Source organism: Bos mutus, chromosome 1, assembly GCF_027580195.1.
Source record: "Bos mutus isolate GX-2022 chromosome 1, NWIPB_WYAK_1.1, whole genome shotgun sequence".
Taxonomy (NCBI): Eukaryota; Metazoa; Chordata; class Mammalia; order Artiodactyla; family Bovidae; genus Bos; species Bos mutus.
In genome coordinates this window covers 3,283,977-3,310,880 of record NC_091617.1, presented here as the reverse complement: position 1 = coordinate 3,310,880, position 26,904 = coordinate 3,283,977, and the positions used below count along the sequence as shown (strand labels likewise).

Below are 26,904 nucleotides of genomic sequence, written 5' to 3'. Positions count from 1 at the left end.
TGAGCCAAGGCCTTCCCAGGAACAGCCAGGTCAAGAGCTAGAAAATGATACTTCACTTTTCATGTATGGCAGCCCCAGAACAGAGCCTGCAGGTAAGACCATTTCCACAAGCTAGAGAAGAGACTACAAGGCAGGCTGTGTGCCTTGAAGGCCTCCCTTGGGGTGAAAAAGCCACAGAGAAACAGTCAAAACCGAGTCTAGGACACCGAGCTGCCTTCCCAGCCTTCCTTTGTAACCCGCGTGTATTCCCACTGGTCCCAGGAGAGCAGCCCCAGGTGCTTCTCAGACCGGGTCATTCTAATCCTCACATCACTTACACTGAGACCATGCCAGGATTCAGACGCCAAGAGGTTGTGCTGTTGGGTCAACATTTCTCAGGTCACTGAGGCATTTTCTAGGAGTCTATGAAATTCAGATGGAAATCTCGAGACAAAGAAGTAGAAGTGTTTAATATCACTGTTGCCTGACAGTATGGAAATGGGAGGCCGGGGGAAGCCAAAAGGCTAACTGTGGAATTACAAGTCAAAATTGAGACCTCAAGATGTGAAGAGAAGGGAACCCTTGTGTGTTATTGGTAAGAATGCAAATTGATGCAGCCGCGATAGAGAAGAGTAGAGAGGTTTTTCAAAACACTAAAAACAGAACTACCATATGACCCAACAATTCCACTCCTGGGCATACATTCAAAAAAACACTAATTCAAAAAGACACACGCACCCCAATGTTCACAGGGGCATTATTTACAACTGCCAAGGTACGGAAGCAACCTAAGTGGCCATCAACAGATGAATGCATAAAGAAGATGTGGTATGTACTGTGGAATATTACTTGGTCATAAAAAAGAACAAAATTTTGCCATTTGCAGCAACATGGATGGACTTGTTAAGTGCGGAGGGCTCACACACTTAACTGAAATAAGTCTGACAGAGAAAGACAAATACTGTATGATATCACTTAGGTGTGGATTCCAAAAAAAAAAAAGACGGCAAACTAGTCAATAAAACAGAAAGAAACAATAGAGAACGAACTATTAATGACAGGATACGGGTGTGCTGGACGGAGAAGGCAATGGCACCCCACTCCAGTACTCTTGCCTGGAAAATCCCATGGACAGAGGAGCCTGGAAGGCTGCAGTCCATGGAGTCGCTGAGGGTTGAACACAACTGAGCGACTTCACTTTCCCTTTTCACTTTCATGCATTAGAGAAGGAAATGGCAACCCACTCCAGTGTTCTTGCCTGGACACGACTGAGCGACTTCACTTTTACTTTTCACTTTCATGCATTGGAGAAGGAAATGGCAACCCACTCCAGTGTTCTTGTCTGGAGAATCCCAGGGACGGGGAGCCTTGGTGGGGTGCCGTCTATGGGGTCGCACAGAGTCGGACACGACTGAAGTGACTTAGCAGCAGCAGGGGTATGCTGGAACATAGGACTCTGGAAGGAGGAGGGACAAACCACGGGGTATAAGACAGGCTTAAGGATGTATTGTGCAACACAAGGGATACAGCCAATATTTTGTAATAACTGTAAATGGAAAGTAACTTACAGTAATTGTATAAAAACTTCCCACTGCCCCCTGAAGGCCATCTGTGTCACTACCAATCTACCACTGAACTGGGGAACCACAGATGGGCGAAACATCCTTCAGGGTCAAGACAAGAGGGACCGAGGAGGCACCCACAGCGAGATGTGCCGAGCACTGCACTGATGCTTGACAAACACTGGGTCCCAACCTCTGCTGGGCTCAGCAGTGTGCTTGAACCGTGCAGCATTACATTCGACAGCTCTTCGTGATTGTGCTCAGCAGTCTGGCCAGGCTCTGGGTGGAGAAGGGGATGGGTTGGCTCCCTTCCTGGGAGCTCCAGGACCATCAGAGCTGGATGGTCTTTGATCTGGAGGAGTTTGGGAGCAGCAGCCCTGTGAGCAAAGGTGCCTTGCCCACAGCCTGAGATGGAATGGGAACCATATCACTGCTGGGGGAACCTCCCTGCTGTGTGGTCCTTCACCCAATGATCCCGGGGTTGGGGTAGGGAGGGGGGCAGGCATCTCAACATGGAGCCCAGAAAGGACAGTGAGAGAGTTAAAGCTGAGCCAGTCCAGACCCCTTTAAGGAGGAGGTGAACATTCTAGCTCATGCTTTCCTGAAGCCTTGTGCAACAATCCTGCCCGAGAACTGGCCTTTCTTAAGGAGCTAATGACCACACAGCCCAATGTCTTACTCATGGAAATGCTTTGCTTAGACTCCATGTTAATATTTATTATAATTGTAACAAATCTTGCCTGGGAACCTATTTCTCAAGACTTGTACCCCTGATTACATAGCAACAGTATATCTCACCCAGAGCTGGAGCCCTGGAACCGTTCTCCTCGGCTAATCTTGTGCTGGAGTTATCTCAGGATGTACGCCTTGGGAAAGGGTCTGGTGGCACTTTTACAAACCTTGAGGTATTCTTTGTATCTATTTTCAGCAGCTAGCAGAAAAGTACATAATGGCCTGCTTAAACTAGTGAGGAGGGGTACCCTCCTACCCTCTTCTGATGTCTATGTCGGAAGCTTTTGCTGTCACTTTCACTTTAAATAAAAATCTACACAAAGCTCTGAGAGACTGAGACTGTCTTTGGTCCCTGAGTTAAAGCTTCTTTGGAACCACGAGTCCAGCAGCGCCGCTCACCAAATGCCGTAAGCTCTCACCAGGCACACAGAGGGCACAGCCAGGGGCAGGTCTTTCCTGCGACTCTAAGACTGCTGGTTCTTGCAGCTTCAAACCAAACGCATGAGAGCTGTTCAGACACTGAGGAAGGAGGCAGGCGAACCCTGTGCCCGACCTTCATGGCTGCATATGCTGGTAGCCCATCAGCTTTGCTCCAGGTGCCCATGGGCAGTCCCAGGTGACAAATCCTGAGGCGTCAGCCCAGGGGGTCTCAACCCAAGGCGATTCTGACGGGGCCTGGGGTTGAGGGGAGGGATACTACAGCCTCCCCTGCAAGGCATGGGACAGCCCCTCACCACAAAGATGCATCAAGCCTGAGGGTCAGTAGTGCCAAGGTGAAGAAACCCTGCTCTACGCTACGCAGTACATCCTATTTCCCTTTGCCAGAAGCTACGGTTTTCAACCCTTCTTTACAGTCCCAGCAGTCTGGGTTTTGTGGAAAGGTGTGATGGCATTTGATCACTGAGAGAAAAAGGAACTTCAGCCAAAAGACATTAACACCAGCACCAGACTGAGCGCTTCACGGAGATCTTTACAATGAGTCATCAAATAACCATCATCCCCTTTTACAGACCAGGAAACTGAGGCATAAAGAGGTCACACACTGCTCAGTCGAGGACTGTGGTCCAATCAGTCCAATCCCAGACAGTCTGTTAACTAGGGAAAAAGTATAACTTGTATCTGTATTCTGGGTGGTCCTCTTTATGTGCTGATTTTTAAAGGGGGGGCGGGCAGAAAGAGAGGGAGGAGGGAGACAGGACATAGAATGTATGAGCTAAGGGACTAAAATGTCAACAGCAGCTCTTTCTAAATAAGTGATGAAACGCAGGCGACTTCTTTTCTTCTGTTGCTGCTGTTGTCGTTCAGTCGCCCAGTCGTGCCCGATTCTTTGCAACCCCGTGGACTGCAGCACACCAGGCCTCCCTGTCCTTCACCATCTCCCAGAGTCTGCCCAAGTTCATGTCCATTGCATTGATGATGCCATGCAGTCATCTCATCCTCTGATGCCCTCTTTCTCTGTACCTTCCTGCATTTCTACATTCTCAACCACAGAAATGCCTTTACGGGCAGAAAAGAAACAATGAGGAAAACAAAAACTCCAGCCAAGCACGCATGTCAAGACGGCCGGCAGCACCAGAGTCACGCCCATCTATAAGGTAACAATCCCTGCGCTGGGGAAAAGGATGCAGACCCCCGCCTGGCAGGACATGCAGGCACACCCTGGGTCGCTCGGGCCCACGGCAGCCTCGATGACAACCAGTACAGGGAAGCCATGCCCCAGAGGCCTTGTGCACAGCACACCTGCAAGGGATCTGCTCCCGAGTAAAGACGCCACCCTGAGTCTGAGACAGCTTGTCAGCTCCTCATCCATCTCAGAGTGGAAAGGGCCCAGAGAGAGAGAGCCACGGACCACCAGGTCAGACCCCCCTCTGCCACGCCTGACTGTCTCCACGCTCGAAATACTCAAAGACGGCTTCGGGAAAAACAAGCTTTCCAGACCATTAAAATTTCCTTTCAACAGTTTATTAACCTGTAGGAATGAGAGAAAAAGATCTTTTTTTTTTTTTTTAAACCTAGGGCCTAATGTGAAAGATTGTGAAAGCCTGTTTTGGGTGGGGGGGTTGGCGGGGGAAGGGAAAGAATTCTAAGAACACTGAAAAATTCGCTTTTCCTATTTTTTCCCATAGAATTTGTATGCACATTATCTTAAAGTCCCTTTCACCATAAAAAACCTACACAGCACACAGATGCCCAGTACCTACTGCATGTTTTTGTTATCCTTGGTTGTTGGTCACTCAGTCGTGTCCAACTCTTTGTGACCCCATGAACTGTAGCCCACCGGGCTCCTCTGGCCACAGGATTCTCCAGGCAAGAGTACTGGAATGGGTTACCAGCCATTTCCTTCTCCAAAGGATCTTCCCAACTCAGGGATCGAACCCAGGTCTCCCACATTGCAGGTAGATTCTTTACCAGCTGAGCCACAAGGGAAGCCCCAAAATACTGGAGTGGGTAGTGTATGCCTTCTCCAGCAGATATTCCCAACCCAGAGGGAATCAAACCAGAGTCTCCTGCACTGCAGGCAGATTCTTTACCAGCTGAGCTACTAGGAAAGCCCCTGATATCCTTACTGTTATCTTATCCTTGTTATCCTTACTGTTAACTAAAAAAAAAGGCTGGTTATTCTATCCCCTCTCCTGATAACACGGGGATAATCATGAGGCCCTCTCTAACCCCACCTTGTGTAAAATGATTAAGTAGTTCGATAGCCATAAAAATCTTCTTACATATCACCTAAAGTTTCATGAAGATATCACACCCCAAATGCAGAGATTCAACACATCCAAATGTCACCATTGGGCAAGACAAGAAGTAATTTTTAAGGCCATCAGCAGGCCTAGGTCTATCTTTAAAAATTAATAATAATAAATCCTTAGTTGCTATCCCAAGAACCACGGCTGGGTGCCTCCCTCCTGGCCAACAGAGCGCTGGCTGCTCAAAGTCACCATTCTCAGGACACTTGGACTGGAGAATAGCTTTCCCCAGCCTGAAATAGGCCTGACATGAAGCAATCAGGTGCATCCTACTCCTCCTTGCCTGTGATTGGGTTAAAGCAAGACACTCTTGCCTGGAGAATCCCCATGGACAGAGCAGCCTGGGGTCACAAAGAGTCAGACATGACTGAACAGTCAACTTAGCATGCACGCACAAGCAAATCCACTGAGGATACTGAAGCAGGAAAATGGACCCAAAGAACTCAATTCTGAGGCCAGCACTGAATTGCTGAATTAACCTTGAAACCATCATGTGAAATAGTAACCCCCGTATTGTTTTTTTGTGTGTTGTTTTCTTGATTCTTTTCTTTGGAGTATAACTGCTTTACAAGGCAACTATATTTCTGCTATACAACAAAGTGAATCAGCTGCAGGTATACATATATGCCCTCCCTCCTGAGCTTCCCTCCATCCTCCCCTTCCAAGTTTCAGTGGTCTTTTGTTTCTAGCAATCAAAAACATCCTCACTGATAGACCCCTACACCCAGGCTCTCTAAGAGTTTGAGGTCCTACCAATTCCTCAACGCTGAAAGAGAACGTGTCCAATGGTAGGGACGAGATCCACAGCAAGACAGTGGGAGGACATGTGGCTGGAACCTTTATAATGACTTCTTGTCAATTACCAATCCATGTCCCAACTTCGCCTCCTCTGCACCCTGACTGTAACTCACCGCAACAAAAAGTTAAGCAGCTGATATCCTTTGAGACATATTCAAGAGGTAGATAATGGGTGCTCTAGGATGAGAGGAGTAAGGAAAGTGAGGATTTGAACGCATTTATCTCCTCTGCTTTAGCAATTCACAGAGTACCAGCTGCTAAAAGGCTTCTCCGAATTTAGACTTTAAATAAACTGACTCATGAATCTTTAAGGCTTGCAGAAAAGAAAACTTAACAAGGCAATTTTTTTCAGGAAAGGAGGCTGGTGAGAGGCACAAGCCATAGATAATAGTCAGTACTTAAATCATCTTGTTAAAGATGTGAATTTCATGTGAGGTTTTCTATTCTCAGAAAACAGACATATAACAAATAATAACAGCATCTCATTAGACAGAAGGTCTCTCTTCTATCTGCCTGCAGGTTTATTCTTCAAGAACTTGTTTCCTGTAGGCATTAAAAATAATTACCTTTAAATGTATAATATGAAATGTTAAGTGAAAAAGAAAAAAATCCATGTATCACATTACATATATACTGATTCCAAAAACAGTGCACAAGTGCTCAGTGAGAAGACAAGCAATGCATTTGGGAAGATAAAGATCCTTGAGATGTGTTTTAATGAAGTTGCCTTTTGTATGAAGTTAAGTAGCTGGTGAATATGTGCACATTTTTAATGAAGTTTTTACATTGTTAATAAATATATGAACATCCTCAGACATCCACAATTACAATTTTTTAATTTTTTTCTTTTTTGGCTACACCAAAAGGCTTGCAGGATCTCAGTTCCTCAACCAGGGACTGAATCCGGGCAGTTAAAGGCCAGCATCCTAACCGCTGGGCCAGCACAGAATGCCTCTCTGCAATTGTAAATTTACCAATACCACTCAGGGACCTTTTTCCTTTAAAGAAGGAAGCTCAATACTGCAAATATCTGAAAGCCAACTGCATGCCAGGTGCAGTGTAGGTCTGAGAATTCAGCCAGGTTTCAGATAGAACCCAGGTGGCCTTGAATTCTTTCTAGAACATGGGAAGTGAGAGAGTGGGAAGGAAGATGAAGTGAGCCTTTTAAGAATGTGTAATCTAATCAGAAAGAGAGAGGAGTATAAGAGGGGTAAAAACACAGTTATATAAAGCACACAACCAATGATTAGAAAGCGATATGAAAAAAAGAGATAATATGACAGAAGTCTTTTTAAAAAAGAAGAGATCTTACTGAGTTGAGAATTTCAAGAAAGGATTCACAAGAGAGGTATCACTACAAGTGGCTCTTTAAGAATGAAGAATTAGGTAGATGGGATTTTCAGACAGTTGGAACAGCTTAAGCAAAACCAAAAACAAAAAAAAACAAAAAACTCCAAGAATTCCGGAAACACTGCTTCGTGTCAAACTGGGCTGAAATGAAAGGTGTGTGTGTGCTCAGTCGTGTCCGACTCTTTGCGACCCCATGGACTGTAGCCACCAGGCTCCTCTGTCCATGGGATTTCCCAGGCAAGGATACTGGAGTGGGTTGCCATTTCCTGCTCCAGGGGATGTTTCCAACCCGGGGATCGAACTTGCATCTCTTGCATTAGCAGGCAGATTCTTTACCACTGAGCCACGTGGGAAGTCAGAAATACAGGGTATGCACAGACCAATCATGAGTTAACAAATGAAAAATAGACAGTGAGACCTGGTGGGGCTTGACACCAGGCTGAGGCACCTGCCTTGCTCTGACAGGCAAGGGAAGGTGGGGTGAAGTAGGGTTTGGCAGTGACACACTGGAGGTGCACTTTAGAAAAACGAATCCGACAGCCCTGGGCAAAGAGGTCTGGAGCTAGAAGGTCGAGTGGAGACCTCTGGGCTAACTCAGAGCAGAAGCACAGTGTATAGCCCGAGGACTGGCAGCATGCCTGCATGGAGTGGGCAGCTCCACAAATATCTGTTAAACTGAATTAGACTTCTTGTCTGAAGGGATCAGATAGGTCTGGTTTTTTTCTGAGCTATTGACACGCTCCTAATGCACATTTAGGCACTAAATAATGATGCCAACTGTCCCCTAAATGAGGCTCCCCCTGCTCATCTTCTGCTACAAGTGAAGAGAGATAAAGCAGCAAAGATCAAGAGAAACACTCTTGTCTTCCCATTCCCAATAAAGAATGTTCTCTGTCCCGGAGCAAACATTAGGAAAGTACAGTGGTCCCTCAGCATCCGTGGGGGACTGGCCCCATGACTCCTACAGACACCAAAATTCAGGACGCTCAAGTCGCTCACGTAAACACCACAATACACTCAGGCTGCCGTATCCGCTGTTGGCCATCCTCACATTCAACCAGCTGCAGGTTAGATTGGTTGAATCATACCTGTGGTTAATTCTACAAAAGATCAGGAAAGGCAGAGTAGGGAAGAGCTACGAATCCAAGAAAGAACACTTCATGGGCACAATATGAAATAACATGCATTATCCTCCTACACTCCGACTGGCCCTAAAAATTAACAAAAACGTATGCCCATATAATCAACAAAAAAATCAGACTTGGAGAAAAGTGCAGTTAAAGTACAAAGTGATTCTCAGAATATATGGTTCTCAGAGTATATGAAAGGGTATCTGCATTGTTAGGGAGGACACGCTGGATGTCGAGACAAAGAGACATGATGCTTCCAACAGACTCTCAAATGGATCACGAAAAAAATGTGCGTGTGTGTGTGTGTGTATAAATGTGCTTAGGTATATATATGTATATATGATAAATGTGTACAGATGTAAACGTGTGTGAAAAGAACACATGGAGAGATAATTATAAAAGCAAATGGGGCAAAATGCAAATCAGTGCTAAATTTGGGTAAAGGACCAAAGAAAGTTTCTTATACCATTCTTGCAACTTTTCTGGAACTTTGAAGTAACATCAAGACAAATAGTTTTGTGTGTGTGTGTGTGTGTGCCTGCTCAGTCATGTCCAACTCTTTACAACCCCATGAACTATGGCCCGCCAGGCTCCTCTGTCCATGGGATTCTCCAGGCAAGAATACTGGAGAGGGTTGCCATTTCCTCCTCCATATAAAAAGACCATGTTGCACAGCATTCAGGACCTTACTTCCCCGATCAGGAATCAAACCTGTGCAGTTTGCATTGGGAGTGTGGCATCTTAACCACTGGACCACCAAGGAAGTCCCTCTCACTTGCTGATCATAAGGTTTTGGCCTCTTCCATCACTGGGGGGTCCCTGCAAAATACAGGACCCAGATGTCTGGGCCCAAACTCAGCTGCCCAGGGCCAATCCCACCCTTCCCTGGGTAAGGAGGATCCTGAGCCCTGGCCAAGGTGCTTGTCATTTGCACTCCAGGGATGCCAGGGGTCCTCTTAAGTGACTCACACAATACGGGAACTGCTGTCTGATTCGATGACCGGAACTCAAGAACCAAGAAGTGGATGGAAATGTCCTGCCCACGCAGGGTGTCCAGAGAAGTCCAGGTCCCAGCTGGGAGTTTTCTGAGAAGGTTATCTTATAAACAGCACACCCACCAACGGCCCCAGGGCTCAAGTTAGGAAGAACATGTCAGGCAGCCACTGTGATGTGTATTTTATCTTCTCAATTGAATTTTATTCTCCCCAAAGCCCTGGGAGGTAGAAATTTTCCCTGTCTGTTTTAGTTGAGGAATGAGATTCAGAGACATGAATACACAGCCAGTAACAGGCATGGCAGGGGTTCACATCCAAGTGTCTTTCTCAAGTCACTGAAGATTTTTTTGTCATAAAGTGTTTTTATTTTACTCTGACCAGGCTAAATATCAATAACCTCTGACATTCAGATGACACCACACTTATGGCAGAAAGCAAAGAACTAAAGAGCCTCTTGATGAAAGTGAAAGAGAAGAGTGGAAACATCGGCTTAAAGCTCAACATTCAGAAAACTAAGATCATGGCATCTGGTCCCATCATTTCATGGCAAATAGATGGGGAAACAGTGGAAACAGTGACAGACTTTATTTTTTTGGGCTCCAAAATCACGGCAGGTGGTGACTGCAGCCATGAAATTAAAAGACGCTTATTCCTTGGAAGAAAAGTCATGACCGACTTAGACAGCATATTAAAAAGCAGAGACATTACTTTGCCAACAAAGGTCCGTCTAGTCAAGGCTATGGTTTTTCCAATAGTCATGTGTGGATGTGACTGAGTTGGACTATAAGGAAATCTGAGCACAGAAGAATTGATGCTTTTGAACTGTGGTGTTGGAGAAGACTCTTGTGAGTCCCTTGGACTGCAAGGAGATCCAACCAGTCCATCCTAAAGGAGATCAGTTCTAAATATTTATTGGAAGGACTGATGCTGAAGCTGAAACCCCCAATACTTTGGCCACCTGATGCAAAGAACTGACTCACTGGAAAAGACCCTGATGCTGGGAAAGACTGAAGGCAAAAGGAGAAGGGGACAACAGAGGATGAGATGATTGGATGGCAACACCGACTCAACGGACATGGGTTTGGGTGAACTCCGGGAGTTGGTGATGGACAGGGAGGCCTGACATGCTGCAGTCCATGGGGTCACAAAGAGTCAGACACGACTGAGCCACTGAACTGACTTGGCCTGGCTTCCCTGGTGGCTCAGTGGTGAAGAATCCACCTGCCAATGCAGAAGACACAGGTTTGACCCCTGGTCCAGGAAAATCTCACTTGCCGCGGAGCAGCTAAGCCTGTGTGCCACTCTTGAGCCTGTTCTCTAGAGCCTGGGAGCTGCAACTACTGGGCCCACGTGCCGCAGAGCCCGTGCTCCACAACAAGGGGAGCAACTGCAACGTGAGCCCATGCGATGCAACTAGAGGCCCACGCAACTCAACTAAAGAGGAGCCTGCACACAGCAACAAGGACCCATACAAGTAAACGAACAAACATTTTTAAATTTACTTTTGTCAAAGTAATACATAGAGCTGAACAAGTATTAGGTACCCTGAAAGTTTATACAAGACAGTGACCATGTTAGTTTCCCCTGGGAGGGGAGTGAAGTAGCTGGGAAAAGACATTGCACAATAACTCCTTTCAAATTCTGGCCCATATGAACATACTCGCTATTTTAAAACTGAAGAAGGCAATGGCACCCCACTCCAGTACTCCTGCCTGGAAAACACCATGGACGGAGGAGCCTGGAAGGCTGCAGTCCATGGGGTCACTAAGGGTCAGACACGACTGAGCGACTTCACTTTTACTTTCCACTTTCATGCACTGGAGAAGGAAATGGCAACCCACGCCAGTGTTCTTGCCTGGAGAATCCCAGGGACGGGGGAGCCTGGTGGGCTGCCGTCTATGGGTCGCACAGAGTCGGACACGACTGAAGTGACTTAGCAGCAGCTATTTTAAAATAACTAAATAAAATAATTCTAAATGTAAATTAAAAATTGCAAGAAAGAGGAAATTATATATTGATAAGATCTTTGAAATCCATTGTTAAATGAGAAAAAAAAAAAAAAAAAGATCCAGAATGGGATAAATGGAATGTTACCATTTGTATAGAAGGCAGAGAGGAAAAAGGGGAAGGGGAGATAAATATATAGATAGATAGACATAGATGGGCTTCCCTGGTCACTCAGATGATAAAGAATCTGCCTGCAGTGCAGGAGACTTGGGTTCGACCCCTGGGTTGGGAAGATCCCTTGGAGGAGGGAATGGCAACCCAATCCAGTATTCTTGCCTGGAGAATTCCATGGACAGAGGAGCCTGGCAGGCCACAGTCCACGGGGTCTCACAGAGTCGGACAGGACTGAACAACCAACACACACGTGTAGACATAGATAGATATGGATATGCACACATATGTGTAGCTGTCTCTACATATCTGCACTGACATACAAGAACTGGAAGCATTCGGAGCTTCTCTGTAGGAGGAATACGGTAAAGGGAAGTTCACATTATAAACTCACTTACATATTTTTCATTTTGAACTATGTGAATATATTACCTATTCAAATATATAAATAAACAAAATACAAGTGCCTTTTAAAAAGATGCTAAAGGAAAATAACAGGGCAAGCATATGGTTTGGGGTAGCTCAGAACAGAGGAACACAGAAAATGGAATAAGGACCACCTGGCAGGGTGCTGCCCAGATGCAACCTCACAGGCCGCTGTGCTTGGAGAGCTGCCTGTTTAGAAAGGAGTTGTTCCAGACCAGCAGAGCTGGGGGCTTGGAAAGCACGTGCTATCAAGTTGCAGCCTAAATTGGATAGGAATTTCCCCTAAAATAAACTATGTAATTTACTTCCAACAGACAATTCCCCATTGCCCTGTTCTCCACATTGATACTGCTCATTCTAATATTTAATTATCTGGCACACGGTCCATCTGTCCGGCATCTGACCACCACAGCCTGCAAAGCCCTGGTGAACAGCTCCAGCAGCTGACAGAAACCCATGCTCAGCAGGATGTGACCAAATATAAACAACATCCAATTGCCTTCATCCGCAAGGCGCCCGCCCTTGGAGATAATGCCTAAGGCATTCACAGGTTGTGTCACTGGCAGGAAAGACAGTCTGGTTTTTGGTTTTTAGTTTTTAGTTTTTTTAAAAATGGTAAAATACACAGAACCTAAAATTTGCCATCTTAACCATATTTAAGTGTACAGTTCAGTACCAAGTGATGCTGGGAAAGATTGAAGGGGAGAGGAAAAGGGGACGACAGAGGATGAGATGGTTGAATGAGATGGTTGGCTGGTTGGAGACTCAATGGACATGAGTTTGGGTAAACCCCAAGGGTTGGGGATGGACAGGGAGGCCTGGCGTGCTGCAGTCCATGGGGTCGCAAAGAGTCGGACACGACCGAGTGACTGAATTGAACTGACACTCACATTGTTGTGTTACCAACCTTGTGAACTCTTTTCATTCTGCAAAACTGAAACCCTGTCTGTCCCCACTGAACAACTCTCACGCCCAAACCCCAGCAACTACCATTCTACTTCCTGGCCTATGAATCTGACGCCACTAGACACCTCACCTGAGTAGAATCATACAGTATTTGTCCTCTTGTGTCTGGCCTATTTCATTCAGCAAAATGTCCTCAAGGTCCATCCATATTGTAGCCTCTTCCAGGACATGCGTTCTCTTCAAGACTAAAGACCATTCCACCGCACATACACACCAGGTTTCGTGGAGCCATTCCTCCGCTGAGAGACACTCGGGCGGTTTCTGCTTTTTGGCTCTTGTAAGGCTCTTATGAACATGACGCCTCTTTGAGAACTTGTGGAAAGACATTCTTGAACGATATTTTTAAGACTTTCCAAGATGCTCATCTAAGATTGCAGAGGACAGCAATTCAGAATAGGGAAATGGAACTTCCCACCTGTCTAGACTCAGCCCCTGTTAAACTTCATGGGGATTGAGCGAGTTCTCAAACAATAGAAAGATAAGACAACAACCTCTGGGGAAGCCAGAGAAAGAAGGTACCTTCCAGAGCTCACCTGACTTTCTTTCTGGCTATCAGAACACCAGGCAGGGGACCCCTGGGCACGTCTATCTCCCTTAAGGAAACACACAGTTGCTCTCAGAGCCAAGGCCTCGGCTCCACTATTCAGTCTCTAGTGCTGGGGGCTGGGGGGGGTTAGTATTTATGTGAGCACATCTACCTTTGCTGTTTGTGTCTGAAACTGCCACATGAACTGTGATGAGAAATGTAACTGATACTTGCATCTGAACAGGGGTAGGGAAAAAGTAAGAAAATAGGACAAGGGCTTCCCTGGTGGCTCCTGGGAAAGAATCCAGCTGCCAATGCAGGAGTCACAGGTTCTATCCCTGGTCTGGGAAGATCTCACGTGCCATGGGGCAACTCAGCCCCGGAGCCACAGTACTGAGCCTGTGTCCAGTGGCGGCAACTAGGAGCCTTACAGGCCCTAGAGCCTGAGCTCTGCAACAAGAGAATCCAGGGCCATGAGAACGCCACGCAACACAACTCGTGAGTGGCCTCTGCAGCTGGCAACTAAAGAAAAGCCTACGCAGCATCAAAGTCCCGGGAGACCCAAAATAAATTAAAAAAAAATTTTTTTAAAGCAAGACACAAGTGGAGTTAAAGATCGTTCTGCCCCAGAACTTTACAGATAATGGACTAAGGAACTCCCAGTCCAGCAGAGGGAAACGAAGTCTCGTTACAAATAACGTAAGGACATGCATATCCGTCCACCTGCAGCCCTACTTTGTGTCTTAAGAAGGCATGTCCACATGTGGGTGATCACCACTAACGAAAACGGGCACACTGCTAATCAACTATGCTCAAAAATAAAAAGTTAAACAAAGGCAGGAGGAAAGGAAGGGCACACAGCACATGGAAAGAGCACCTGGTTGCCAGAAACCTGGATCTCAGCCCAGCTCTCCCTGACAAGCTGTAGGTGACTGGGCCAGTAACATCTTCTGAGACTCAGTTTCCTCATCCGTAAAATGGAAGAAACTACACCTACCTGCAGAAGTGTCCTCACGATGAAATTAACTTCGCAGGTGAAGCTGAAAGTGCCTAACAGCGCCTACCACGGGAGCAGACCCCTGGCCAACAAAGCTTTCCTCTCCTTCTGTTTACATCAGACTCAACACACAAAGCCCTGGTTTGGGGGGTTGGCTTCCCTGGTGGCTCAGACAGTAAAGAATCCTCCTGCAATGCAGGAGACCTAGGTTCGATCCCTGGGTGGGGAACATCCCCTGGAGAAAAGAACGGCTACCCAATTCAGGATTCTTGCTTGGAGAATCCTATGGACAGAGGAGCCTGGTGGGCTACAGTCCATGAAGGTGCAAAGAGTCAGACACGACTGAGCGACTAACAATTTCCAAAAAGGGTATGTTGCTTTCAGAGGTTGGAATAATGTGTGTACAAGCTGAGAACACCAAGGAGAACAACGGGCTTGGGAAGAGGCACAGAGCAGACTGTCCCAAAGAGGCCCTGGGGACACCCACCCTGCTGACACCTCCACCTTGGAATTCTAGCCTCCAGATGGATGAGAGAATAAATGGTACCTTAAAGTCACCTAGTTTTGTTACTTTGTTACAACAGCCCCAGGAAAGGAAATTTATCCTCCTTCCCTCCATCCTCTTAAAGGAAAAATGAAATTTCTGACTTGCCTGAAGAAGTAGGACACTTTTAAAATATAAATAATAAATAACATCCCAGGAAAGGTAATTTTTGGTAAAAAGCCTCTGCAGAAGGAGAAATACGAGAAATTCAGAGGCGTCTTACTGGTCTTCCTTCCCTTTTACCTCCTCTTGCTCTCTGCCCGCTCCTTCTGGGAGCAGCCACCCTTTGCGGTTCCTCATTCTTCCCAGAGGGATGAAGACACGCTAAGAACGACTGTCTAATACAGTCCAGAAGGTCAGAGCGATGAACCCTCACCACTGCAGAGGCAGGGTCACAGCCCACACACTTTCCACCTCCCCAGAGACCTTGAAACACGCCCCCCTCAGTAAGACTGCTGCTGCTGCTAAGTTGCTTCAGTCGTGTCCGACTCTGTGCGACCCCATAAACGGCAGCCCACCAGGCTCCCCATCCCTGGGATTCTCCAGGCAAGAACACTGGAGTGGGTTGCCATTTCCTTCAGACTAGTGACCATGTTTTGTAGCAAAGAGGAGGAGAGCCTGGATTTTTTTTTTTTTAATACAATCTGCTGGCAGTCAACCACAGGGATGGAAAGAAGACAAAGAAGAGTCAAACCAGAAAAGCAGAAAATCACTTTCTAAATCCCTATGTAGGGACTTCCCCGGCAGTCCAGTGGTTAGGATTCTGTGCTCCTGATGCAGGGGGCACAGGTTTGATCCCTGGTCAGAGAAGTAGGATCCCACACCCTACATGGGGCAGAAAAAAATCTTTTTTTTTTAAGGTTTAAAATAAAATATTTAAAGTCTATGTAGCTAGAAGGAATAGAAATGATGCATGAGTCTGGCTTAACCAACCCACGTTAGCCACGTGAAATCCCCTCTTTGGTCTTCCCTCTCTACCTGTGGTCTGACCATCTATGTCACCTCAAAACTCATCTTAAAATCCTAATGCCTAAGAAGGTAACATTAGAAGACAGGGCCTTTTGAGAGGTGCTTAGATCATGGGGGTGGAACTCTCCTGAGTGGGATTAGTGCCCTATAGAGACCCCCATGGAGCTCCCTTGGCCCTTCCATCAGAGGACACAGCAAGGCGCTGGCAACCCTGCAGCCCAGAAGAGGAACCTCGCCAGAACCCCAAACCTAGACTTCCAGGCTCCAGAACTGTGAGAAACACATATCCATTGTTCTGAAGGCACCCAGTCTCTCGTATTTCTCTACAGCTGCCCAAATGGACTAAGACAATCCTACTATTCCATTAACACCAATGGTATTCTCGCTGGAATCCACAAAATCCATTCTGTGGTTTGAACCAGGAACAAAGAAGCCATTTGTTTGGATATGGGCGTCCAAACTCCCATAACTGGCTACAGGCACAGTTATCAGCCATCTGATAAAATCCAACCGGAGTGAAACTAGGAGTGGGCTCAGCTCTGGCCATTGTTTCTCTTCTTCTCCCTTCTCTGTTCCACCAGATTTTCCAGTTTTCACCTAGCTGTTTTGAGGGCTTAGGGGAAATTTCCAGTGTCAAGGAATGAAACTGCAATAAGTAATGACTCCATAGCGCTGGTTCTAATAAGGTCACCAAACCAGTCCACCAAGTGACATGTCTTAGAACAGTGAAGGGAGAAATACCAGATGGTTCACTCTGGGACCCACAACCCCAGCCAGGAAGCAAGAAAAAGGCATTGATTTCTTCCTTGGCCACCAGGACTGGCACCACCCGAATCCAGGGCAGCACCAAGCGCGAAGGCAGGAGGCAGAACGAGGGGTGGGGTTCCCGCTGGGGGAAAGAGGAAACCGTGATGCTGAGATAGTGAGTCAGGTGAGAGGAGATTCTGCTCAACTCAGGAAGCTGCCTTACGATGCTTCTCACCCAGATCATCTGTCTTTGGCTTCCTGGTTCACCCTGGCATGCACCTCTGATGCATTTCATAGTTTCCCTTTACACTCGGATCTTAATTATTCAAAGATTGCTAATCCAGGTGGCAGAAATCTCCAACTCTGGCTGCCTGCCATTTCTCTGCTAGGGAGCATCTCCACGTGAGGGAGGGCAAAGGAAGCTTAAGGAAAAGCAAACAGTCAAGCAAGGAATCCTCATATTCAAACCCCTTAGCAGAGTTAGGATGATGAATTTGCCTTGGCAGGAACCAATTCAAAATGGGGGGGCCGGGAGAGGGGAGGATTTGAAAGAAGAGGAAAAGAAAAGTCTCAGAAAGAAAATTCCAAGAATCTTACAACCTGAATATTGCCTTGCTGGAGATGATCCTGGATTCTATACTTGTTCGTAAGAGACACGCGTTCAATTCCTGAGTTGGGACAATCCCCTGGAGAAGGAAATGACAACCCACCCCTGTATTCTTGCCTGGAGAATCCCATGGACAGAGGAGTGTGGAGGGCTACAGTCCATGGGGTCACAAAGAGTCAGACACGACTGAAGCACACACGCTAGACAAGAGCACAGGCACTGAAAATGATCTCAAGTCACAAAAATGGTTCCTGTCGGACTTCCCCAGTGGTCCAGTGGCTGAGAGTCCGCTTGCCAGTGCAGGGGACATGGGGATTCAATCCCTAGTCCAGGAAGGTCACACAGGCCACGGGGCAACTAAGCCCATGAGCTGTAACACGAGAAGCTCCCACAACCAGAGAGGAGGCCCAGATTGCCACAAGTGGAGAAAGCCAGCACGCAGCAAAGAAGCCTTGTGCAGCCAAGAAAATAAAATGTTCCTGCTCATCGATTGATCAGCCCTCCTTCCCCCATCAGGCCACTCCGTACCCTGCTCCACCTGCGAGATGAGCACACAGGTATGACAGGAGGCCTGCTCACAACTCAGGACCAAACCCATGTAAGGTGAGTCTTTAAAAGACAAAACGAACATCAGAAGAGGCTTTGCTAGCTGTGGCCCACCGTGCGAGGACAGGAGTCATGTCCTGATTACATGCATTCAGGGAGGGGGGCAATGAGGTCCATTACACTGCACAGTCTAACGCTGAGCTTTGAGAGATCAGGCAGGCCCAATGCCCATGGTCCCGGCAGAGGCACAGTCCTTGTCTTGAGGGTTCACACCCTAAGGCTGTGCCCTCACACCACCAACCTCCACCAGGCTTGTTCTGCAGAGTCTTAAATGAACAATTCCACACATCACCCTAAAAGGACCAATCCCAGGCTCTGGGCAAGACACCAAGATCCACTGAGCATGAAGCAGATGTGGGCAGTGACCCAGGGGTCTCTGTGGGTGAGGACTTGCAGCTTAGTCCTTCCCTTATTATTTGAATCTTACACATATGCCTCTTCCTTGACCACCACTCCAAGTTTTTAGAAGGCTGTCTTTCCATCTCAGTGGCCTCACTCCAGGACAGATGGCCCATAACCTCAGGGAGTGCTCACTCCAGTCTACTCCCATGATAGAACTTGTCTGGGTCAAACTGCTAGAGAGCTGATGTTTTGTCAACTATCAAATGTGAAAGCCGAAGTGGCCCCTTCCAACTCTAAAACGCTCATGATGATTCAATGCACCAAGTGCTCCAGGTAATCCAATGAAGGAGTTTGGATCAGCCCACCCCTTTCCCAGAGCAGACCTCTGATTAATGCCTATCACGTATCATTTGCAAATGGATAAAAGATTCAGTGTCTCTCCTCTTGATCCATGCCCAATCCAATAGCAAACAAGAGTCTGAATCTTGCAAAGGAAGCTTGACTTTGTTCCAGGTGAGGTCTGAGCAAGCTGATGGTTGGCCTGCTGTCTGTCTTGACTTGCCAGGGAGTTACAGGTCCCTGCTTGCCTACCAAGGCAACACAGGGCAACCTGGAATATCAGCAAACAACCATGTTTGAGAAACCAATCAGCTTGAGATGAGTTGTGTTTCGCATGCGTGCTCAGTCATGTCTTGACTCTTTGAGACCTCACGGACTGTAGCCTGCCAGGTTCTTCTGTCCATGATATTCTCCTGATGAGAAAACTTGAATGGGTTTCCATTTCCTTCTCCAGGAGATCTTCCTGACCCACGGATCCAACTCTCTTCTCCTGCATTTGCAGGCAGATTCTTTACCACTGAGCCATCTGACTCAGCTGCATTAGTCGCATCTGCAGGCAAAGGAAGAGCTTGATTTAATCTTCACTGAGATGCAAGGGCACATCTGGAAGACTGGGCAGGTCAGCTAAGAGCAAAGAATCCACTCCTTTGGGGTGACTCACATCCTTATACTTTCCAAGGATGGGCTATATTTTGGCAAAGAGAAGGCGGCTCCAAGCAGGCAAGATCTCTACTAGAAGCCACCCTAAGAATAAGCCCCATCCCTCCAAGTTCAAAAATGCTGGTTTGAGAAATGAAAGCAATATGGGTGGCTAACTTACATGCAGAGTACATCATGTAAAATGCCAGGCTGGATGAAGCACAAGCTGCAATCAAGATTGCTGGGAGAAATATCAATAATCTCAGATGACACCATCATTATGGCAGAAGGTGAAGAACTAAAGAGCCTCTTGATGAAAGTGAGAGAGGAGAGTGAAAAAGCTGGCTTAAAACTCAACATTTAAAAAACTAAGATCATGGCATCCAGTCCCATCACTTCATGGCAAATAAAGGCAGAAACATGGAAACAGTGAAAGACTTTATTTTCTTGGCCTCCAAAATCACTGCAGATTGTGACTGCAGCCATGAAATTAAAAGATGCTTGCTGCTTGGGATGAATGGATAAGAAAGCTGTGGTACATATACACAATGGAATATTACTCAGCTATTAAAAAGAACGCATTTGAATCAGTTCTAATGAGGTGGATGAAACTGGAGCCTATTATACAGAGTGAAGTAAGTCAGAAAGAAAAACACCAATACAGTATTTTAATGCATATATATGGAATTTAGAAAGATGGTAACGATGACCCTATATGAGAGACAGCAAAAGAGACACAGATGTAAAGAACAGACTTTTGGACTCTGTGCGAGAAGGTGACGGTGGAATGATTTGAGAGATAGCATTGAAACATGTATATTATTATATGTGAAACAGATCACCAGTCCAGGTTCAATGCATGAGACAGGGCACTCACGGTCAGTGCACTGGGATGACCCAGAGGGATGGGATGGGGAGGGAGGTGGAAGGAGAGTTCAGGATGGGGAACACATGTACACCCATGGCTGATTCATGTCAATGTATGGCAAAACCACTACAATATCATTAAGTAATTAGCCTTCAATTAAAATAAATAAATTCATTTACGTACAAAAAAAAAAAAGCTTGCTGCTTGGAAGAAAAGCTATGACCAACCTAGACAGCATATTCGGAGAAGGCAATGGCACCCTACTCCAGTACTCTTGCCTGGAAAATCCCATGGACGGAGAAGCCTGGTAGGCTGCAGGCCATGGGGTCGCGAAAAGTTGGACACAACTGAGCGACTTGACTTTCACTTTTCACTTTCATGCATTGGAGAAGGAAATGGCAACCCACTCCAGTGTTCTTGCCTGGAGAATCCCAGGGACAGGGGAGCCTAGTTGGCTGCTGTCTATGGGGTCGCACAGAGTCAGACACGACTGAAGCGACTTAGCAGCGCAGCAGCAGACAGCATATTAAAAAGCAGAGACATTACTTTGCCGACAAAGGTCCATCTGGTCAAAGCTATGGTTTTTCCAGTTGTCATGTATGGATGTGAGAGTTGGACTATAAAGAAAGCTGAGAGCCAAAGAATTGATGCTTTTGAACTGTAGTGTTGGAGAAGACTCTTGAGAGTCCCTTGGACTGCAAGGAGATCAAACCAGTTCATCCTAAAGGAAATCAGTCCTGAATATTCATTGGAAGGACTGATGCTGAAGCTGAAACTCCAATACTTTGGCCACATGATTCAAAGAACTGACTCATTCAAAAAGACTCTGATGCTGGGAAAGATTGAAGGAGGGAAGAGAAGGGGATGACAGAGGATGAGATGGTTGGATGGCATCACTGACTCTATGGACATGAGTTTGAGCAAGCTCTGGGAGTTGGTGACAGACAGGGAAGCCTGGCATGCTGCAGTCCATGGGGTCTCAAAGAGTCTGATACAACTGAGCAACTGAACTGAACTGATAGGTGGCTAGGATCTAAACCTCTCTCCAGAGGAAGAGAAGAGAGATTAGGTTTGAGAACACAGCAACATGATTCCAGAGTTGGGAAATGCCCTACTTCCTAGTTAGCTCAAAGTGAAAGTCACTCAGACATGTCAGACTCTTAGAGACCCCATGGACTATAGTCTATGGAATTCTCCAGGCCAGAATACTGGAGTAGGTAGCCTTTCCCTTCTCCAGGGGACCTTCCCAACCCAAGATCGAACCCAGGTCTCCCACACTGCAGGCAGATTCTTTACCAGCTGAGCCACCAGGGAAGCCCAAGAATACTCTAGTTGGTAACGTATCACTTCTTCAGCGGATCTTCCTGACCCAGGAATCAAACAGGGGTCTCCTACATTGCAGGCGGATTCTTTGCCAACTGAGCTATCAGGGAAGCCTAGTTAGCTCAGAGCAGCGGCCCTAAGGCTAGTTCTCCATGTGAGGGTCCCTGGATGCAAAACGGGGGCTACTGATGAGTTCTGGAGCAGAGGGGAAATGCATGAACCCAGCGTGGCTTTTCTATGCTCGGATCTTGAGTCATCCTTTCAGATGTTAAATTAGGCTGCATTTTTCACAGGATACCACACTCACTAATAGCCCCTCTTGAGTTTATAAAGGAAATTTTTGAGGAAGCCAACTCTTCTCCCCAGAAGCTAAGAACCTGACTACTGCGTTCTGCTCAGCACAAGAGCTATTCCTTCCCTGACACAGTGAGACAGAAATGATTCCTCTTTCTTTTTTTTTTCGTGGAGCTGTAAAGCTTATAGGATCCTAAGTTCCTCGACCCTAACCCTAGTTCCCTGACCAGGGATCAAAATTCAGGCCCCAAGTAATGAAAGTGCTGCTGTCCCGCTGACTAACCACTGGCCTGCCAAGGAATTCCCAGGAATGATTCCTCTCAAAGAAACTAGAAAGTACCTTCTAAAAACTTCTTTTGGTCTCTGACAGGCCTGTACTAGAGACCTCAGAAGGACCAAAAACACGAAGATAATGGCCCTGCCATCCAGGGCCCTGGGACACAGAAGAGCTGCACTAGCCTAGCGCAGAGGGTATGGCGTGCACACAGCTCAGAACAAGCCAGGCGCAGGCACAGCACAGCCACTGCCCCGCGGGGCGACCGCGAGCCCAGACAAGCTCCTTCACCTCTCGCTTCCCGTTATCCACAAAACAGAAACCACGAATCCACGTCACGGTGCTGACATAAGGTTCCGATGACTGAATGCATGCAAAAAGCGTAGCTATATACAGGCGTTACTATGATCAGCATAAGTTATTAGAATCCAAGAAGACCAAGAACCACAAATAAAAGGCCAAGGAAATTTTTTTAGGGTGACGATTTATTCATTTTCAAAAATTTATCTTGGAGTATAGTTGAATTACAATGCTGTGTTAGTTTCGTGTGTACAGCAAAGTGAACGTTAGACGTATACATAATCCCCTCTTTTTTAGATTCTTTTCCATATAGGTCATAAGAGAGTATTGAGTAGAGTTTCTTGTGCTAAATGAAAGCAAAAGACTTAGTCACTCGGTTGTGTACGACTCTGCAACACCACGGGCTGTAGCCCACAAGGCTCCTCTGTCCACAGAATTCTCCAGGCAAGAATACTAGAACGGGTTGCCATTCCCATCTCCAGGGGATCTTCCCAGCCCAGAGATGGAACGTGGGTCTCCTGCATTGCAGGTGGATTCTTTACTGCTGAGCCACCAGGGTCCTTATTAGTTATCTATTTTATATATAGTAGTATGTACACATCAATCCCAAACTTCCAATTTACCTCTCCTCTCAGAGGTCTTCCCCCTGGTAACCAGAAGTTTGTTTTCTACATCTGTGACGGAAAATTTTAAAACTAGGAAACATGAAAACTGGATTGGAGTGAAGAAAAACTCAGAAAAAATTAAATGTGTTCTTAACCAAATGAACTGATGACATTAAAAAAAACGAGATTCTTGACCAAAAGGTGATTCCTTCAAACGCACTGCCTGAAGCCAGTAGAAATCAGAAGAGCCCGCACCGAGTGTAGACATTGCAGAGAATTGTGAAAGAAGGAAAAAAAAAAAAATGAGTGACTCAGTGATACCCTGTTAGATGCTTCAAAACTCTGAAGTTTTCTGAGCTGGAAAGATGTGCAGAGGTTACTATGCCAGCTCCCTTTCAAACCAGATGCCCACAATGGGAACCGATTGATTTGCTCAAAATCCCACAGCTAGCTGGAGACAGAGCTCTGATTACAACCACAGGCACTGATAACTACCCAGACGCTTTCCCCCCAGTCCAGCTTTTCCTCTCAACAGGCATTCACCAGCCCCTCTGGCTGCTTCCCCATTCATCTCTCCCTGCCTTTCCTCTGGAACATTCTCCAAACCCATTCACTCTTTCACACACACAATCCATGCACAGAAATGTGGTTTGAATTGGGTTGATTTTGGGGTTGTTTTTTTTTTTTTGCATCCTTCCATAACATTTTGCACATGTGCAGTGTTAAGGTTTAGTGTTCTACACAGAACATTAAATGTATCAGGACTGTCCTGGGGGTCCAGTCGCTAAGAATCCACCTGCCAATGAAGGGGACACGGGTTCGATCCCTGGTCAGGGAAGATCCCACGTGCCTTGGGGGCAACTAAGCCTGTGCACCACAATTACTAAGCCTGTGCTCGAGAGCCCACAAGCCCAACGACTGAGGCCCCGCAGCCTGTGCTTCACAAGAGAAGCCACCACAATGAGAAGCCCACAAACCACAACGAAGAGCTGCCCCTGCTCACCACAACTGGAGAAAGCTCACACGCAGCAACGAAGACCCAGAGCAGCCAAAAATAAGCAAACACTAAAACATGTATCACCTTTACCACTGTTTTATTTCATTTTTTACTTACTGGGTTTTTTGGAGGGGGCTGTGCTGGGTCTCCATAGCTGTGCAGGCTTTTCTCTGGTTGCGGGGAGCAGGGGCTACGCTCTGTTGCCGCGCACTGGATTCTCACTGCAGTGGCTTTTCTTGCTGTGGGCCAGGGGCTCTAGGCACGGGGCCTCCAGTAGCTGCGGCACCTGGGCTCAGTAGTTTCAGCTCAAGGGCCCTAGAGCATGGGCTCAGTAGTTGTGGCACACGGGCTTAGTTGCTCTGAGGCATGTGGGATCTTGCTGAACCAGGGACTGATCTCAGTACAAAGGTTACAATCATTCATGAGCTAAAGTCATGGGCCCTTGTCTTGATAGGCTTTCCAGTCTAGTGGAACAGACAGGAATCAGATCTCAGACAAATATCTGTATTTCTCCCAAGGTGAATACCATGCAGAATCTTTGGAGAATGTGTATGTCCTCCAGAAAGGCACAAAACTGAAGTGTCCAGGCAGAAGTGTGCTGTCATCAGAGGCTCAACAAAGCAAAGAATAACAACAAGAGACATTTAGCAGGGAAGAGTAGGGCAAGGGAGTAGGGGGAGAGACATGATCAAAACAGTGATATGGGGGACTCCCGTGGCAGCCCAACGGTTAAGACTCCATGCTTCCACAGCAGAGGTCCGGGTTCAATCCTTGGTTGAGGACCTAAGATCCCACATGCCACAAGGTATGGCCAAATTAAAAAAAAGAAAGAATTAGGTCAAACGAAGAGGGAAGAAACAGATAATAATAAAATCGATGCAGGCAGTCGTGTCCTTAACATCAATCAAATAGGAAGGCATTTCAGGACGGCAATGCAATGGAAGTGGTGGGGGGGGTGTGGTGGGTCCAGTTATACCCCCCCAATATATACTTAAGTCCTAACCCTGGTACCTAGGAATATGATCTTATTTGGAAATAGGGTCTTTGCAAATGATGACATCAATCTGCAAACTATGGAAATTCTTAAAGAGATGGGAATACCAGACCGCCTGATCTGCCTCCTGAGAAACCTGTATGCAGGTCAAGAAGCAACAGTTAGAACTGGACCTGGAACAACAGACTGGTTGCAAATCGGAAAAGGAGTACGTCAGGGCTGTATATTGTCACGCTGCTTATTTAACTTACATGCAGAGTATATCATGAGAAATGCCGGGTTGGATGAAGCACAAGCTGGAATCAAGATTGCCGGGAGAAATATCAATAACCTCAGATATGCAGATGACACCACACTTACGGCAGAAAGCAAAGAAGAACTAAAGAGCCTCTTGATGAAAGTGAAAGAGAAGAGTGGAAAAGTTAGATTAAAACTCAACGTTCAGAAAACTAAGATCATGGCATCTGGTCCGATCACTTCATGGGAAATAGACTGGGAAACAGTGGAAACAGTCTCAGACTTTATTTTGGGGGGCTCCAAAATCACTGTAGATAGTGATTGCAGCCATGAAATTAAAAGACGCTTGCTCCTTGGACGAAAAGTTATGACCAACCTAGACAGCGTACTGAAAAGCAGAGACATTACGTTGCTGACAAAGGTCCATATAGTCAAGGCTATGGTTTTCCCAGGAGTCATGTATGGATATGAGTCCAACATGAGAGTTGGACTATAAAGAAAGCTGAGCACCGAATTATGCTTTTGAACTGTGGTGTTGGAGAAGACTCTTGAGAGTCCCTTGGACTGCAAGGAGATCCAACCAGTCCATCCTAAAGGAAATCAGTCCTGAATTTTCATTGGAAGGACTGATGCTAAAGCTGAAACTCCAATACTTTGGCCACCTGATGTGAAGAACTGACTTGTTGGAAAACACGCTGATGCTGGGAAAGATTGAAGGTGGAAGGAAGAGGGGACAACAGAGGATGAGATGGATGGACAGCATCACCGACTCGATGGAAATGAGTTTGAGTAAGCTCCCGGAGTTGGTGATGGACAGGGAGGCCTGGCGTGCTGCAGTCCATGGGGTCATAAACAGTCGGACATGACTGAGCAACTGAACTGAACTGAACCCAAAACTAGGAAGAAGCTAGGGTGGATTCTTTCCCAGGGCCTCCAGAGGGAGCATAATTCTGCCAACACCTTGATCTCAGACTTCTTAGCCTTCTGAACTGTGAGAATAAATCTGTACACTGTTTTAAGCCACCCAGTTCAAGATAGCTTCTTACCGCAGCCCCTGGAAACTGATACAGGGTAGAATGTGGAAAAAGCCCCAGACTGGAATTATTGTGTGTCTTTTCTTGGGATGTGGAGCGGAGAGAAAGAAAAACAGAGGTAGATTTTCATCTTGAAATTCCTATCCAAGTACCCAGTTATGATCCAGGCCTGCTTACCTTAATCTCAGTTTCCAAATCTGATGGATAAGTAGGTGCCTGCGTTTCAATACCCCAGGGCAGGGGGCGGGGCCTCTTCAAACCACTTCACCAGGGGCAATTCCAGAGTCTAAATACCAGAGGAAACAGAGACACTCCTGACACGTGAGTTATGACATGCGGAAGAAGGGTTAGCAAACAGGGTGAGTTTGATCACTCCCCTTTCCCTCCAACATCAAGAACACACATATTTCTAGTGGAGTCAGGTGCTGAGCTGAGCCCCACCTGGTGTTCCAGACAGTACTCCGATCTTCCCAAGCTTTATGTCTGAATACACTTGGAGGATATTTGATGGAGATCGTGGGAAAGGAGAGCACTCCCCACTACAGTTTCCAGGTGCAGTTCAGTCGCTCAGTCGTGTCTGACTCTTTGAGACCCCACGGACTGCAGCACACCAGGCCTCCCCGTCCATCACCAACTCCAGGAGCTTACTCAAACTCGTGTCCATCGAGTTGGTGATGCCATCCAACCATCTCATCATCTGTCAGCCCCTTCTCCTCCCACCTTCAATCTTTTCCAGCATCAGGGTCTTCTCCAATGAGTCAGTTCTTCGCATCAGATGGCCAAAGTATTGGAGTTTCAGCTTCAGCATCAGTCTCCAATGAATAATCAGGACTGATTTCCTTTAGGATGGACTGGT

General features: G+C 46.6%; 1 protein-coding gene across 3 annotated transcripts in view; it reads right to left on the bottom strand.

Annotated features, from left to right (window-relative positions):
• The window catches only part of TIAM1 (TIAM Rac1 associated GEF 1), a 464,589-nt gene that overhangs the window by 381,918 nt on the left and 55,767 nt on the right, over window positions 1-26,904 (bottom strand). The window contains exon 2 of one of the 3 annotated variants that reach the window (XM_070367203.1): window positions 26,226-26,334. The exons of the other annotated variants lie outside the window; for them this stretch is intronic. The gene's annotated coding sequence lies outside the window, so the exon portion shown is untranslated. The remainder of the gene's footprint in view (window positions 1-26,225; window positions 26,335-26,904) is intronic. 3 annotated transcript variants of the gene reach the window in all.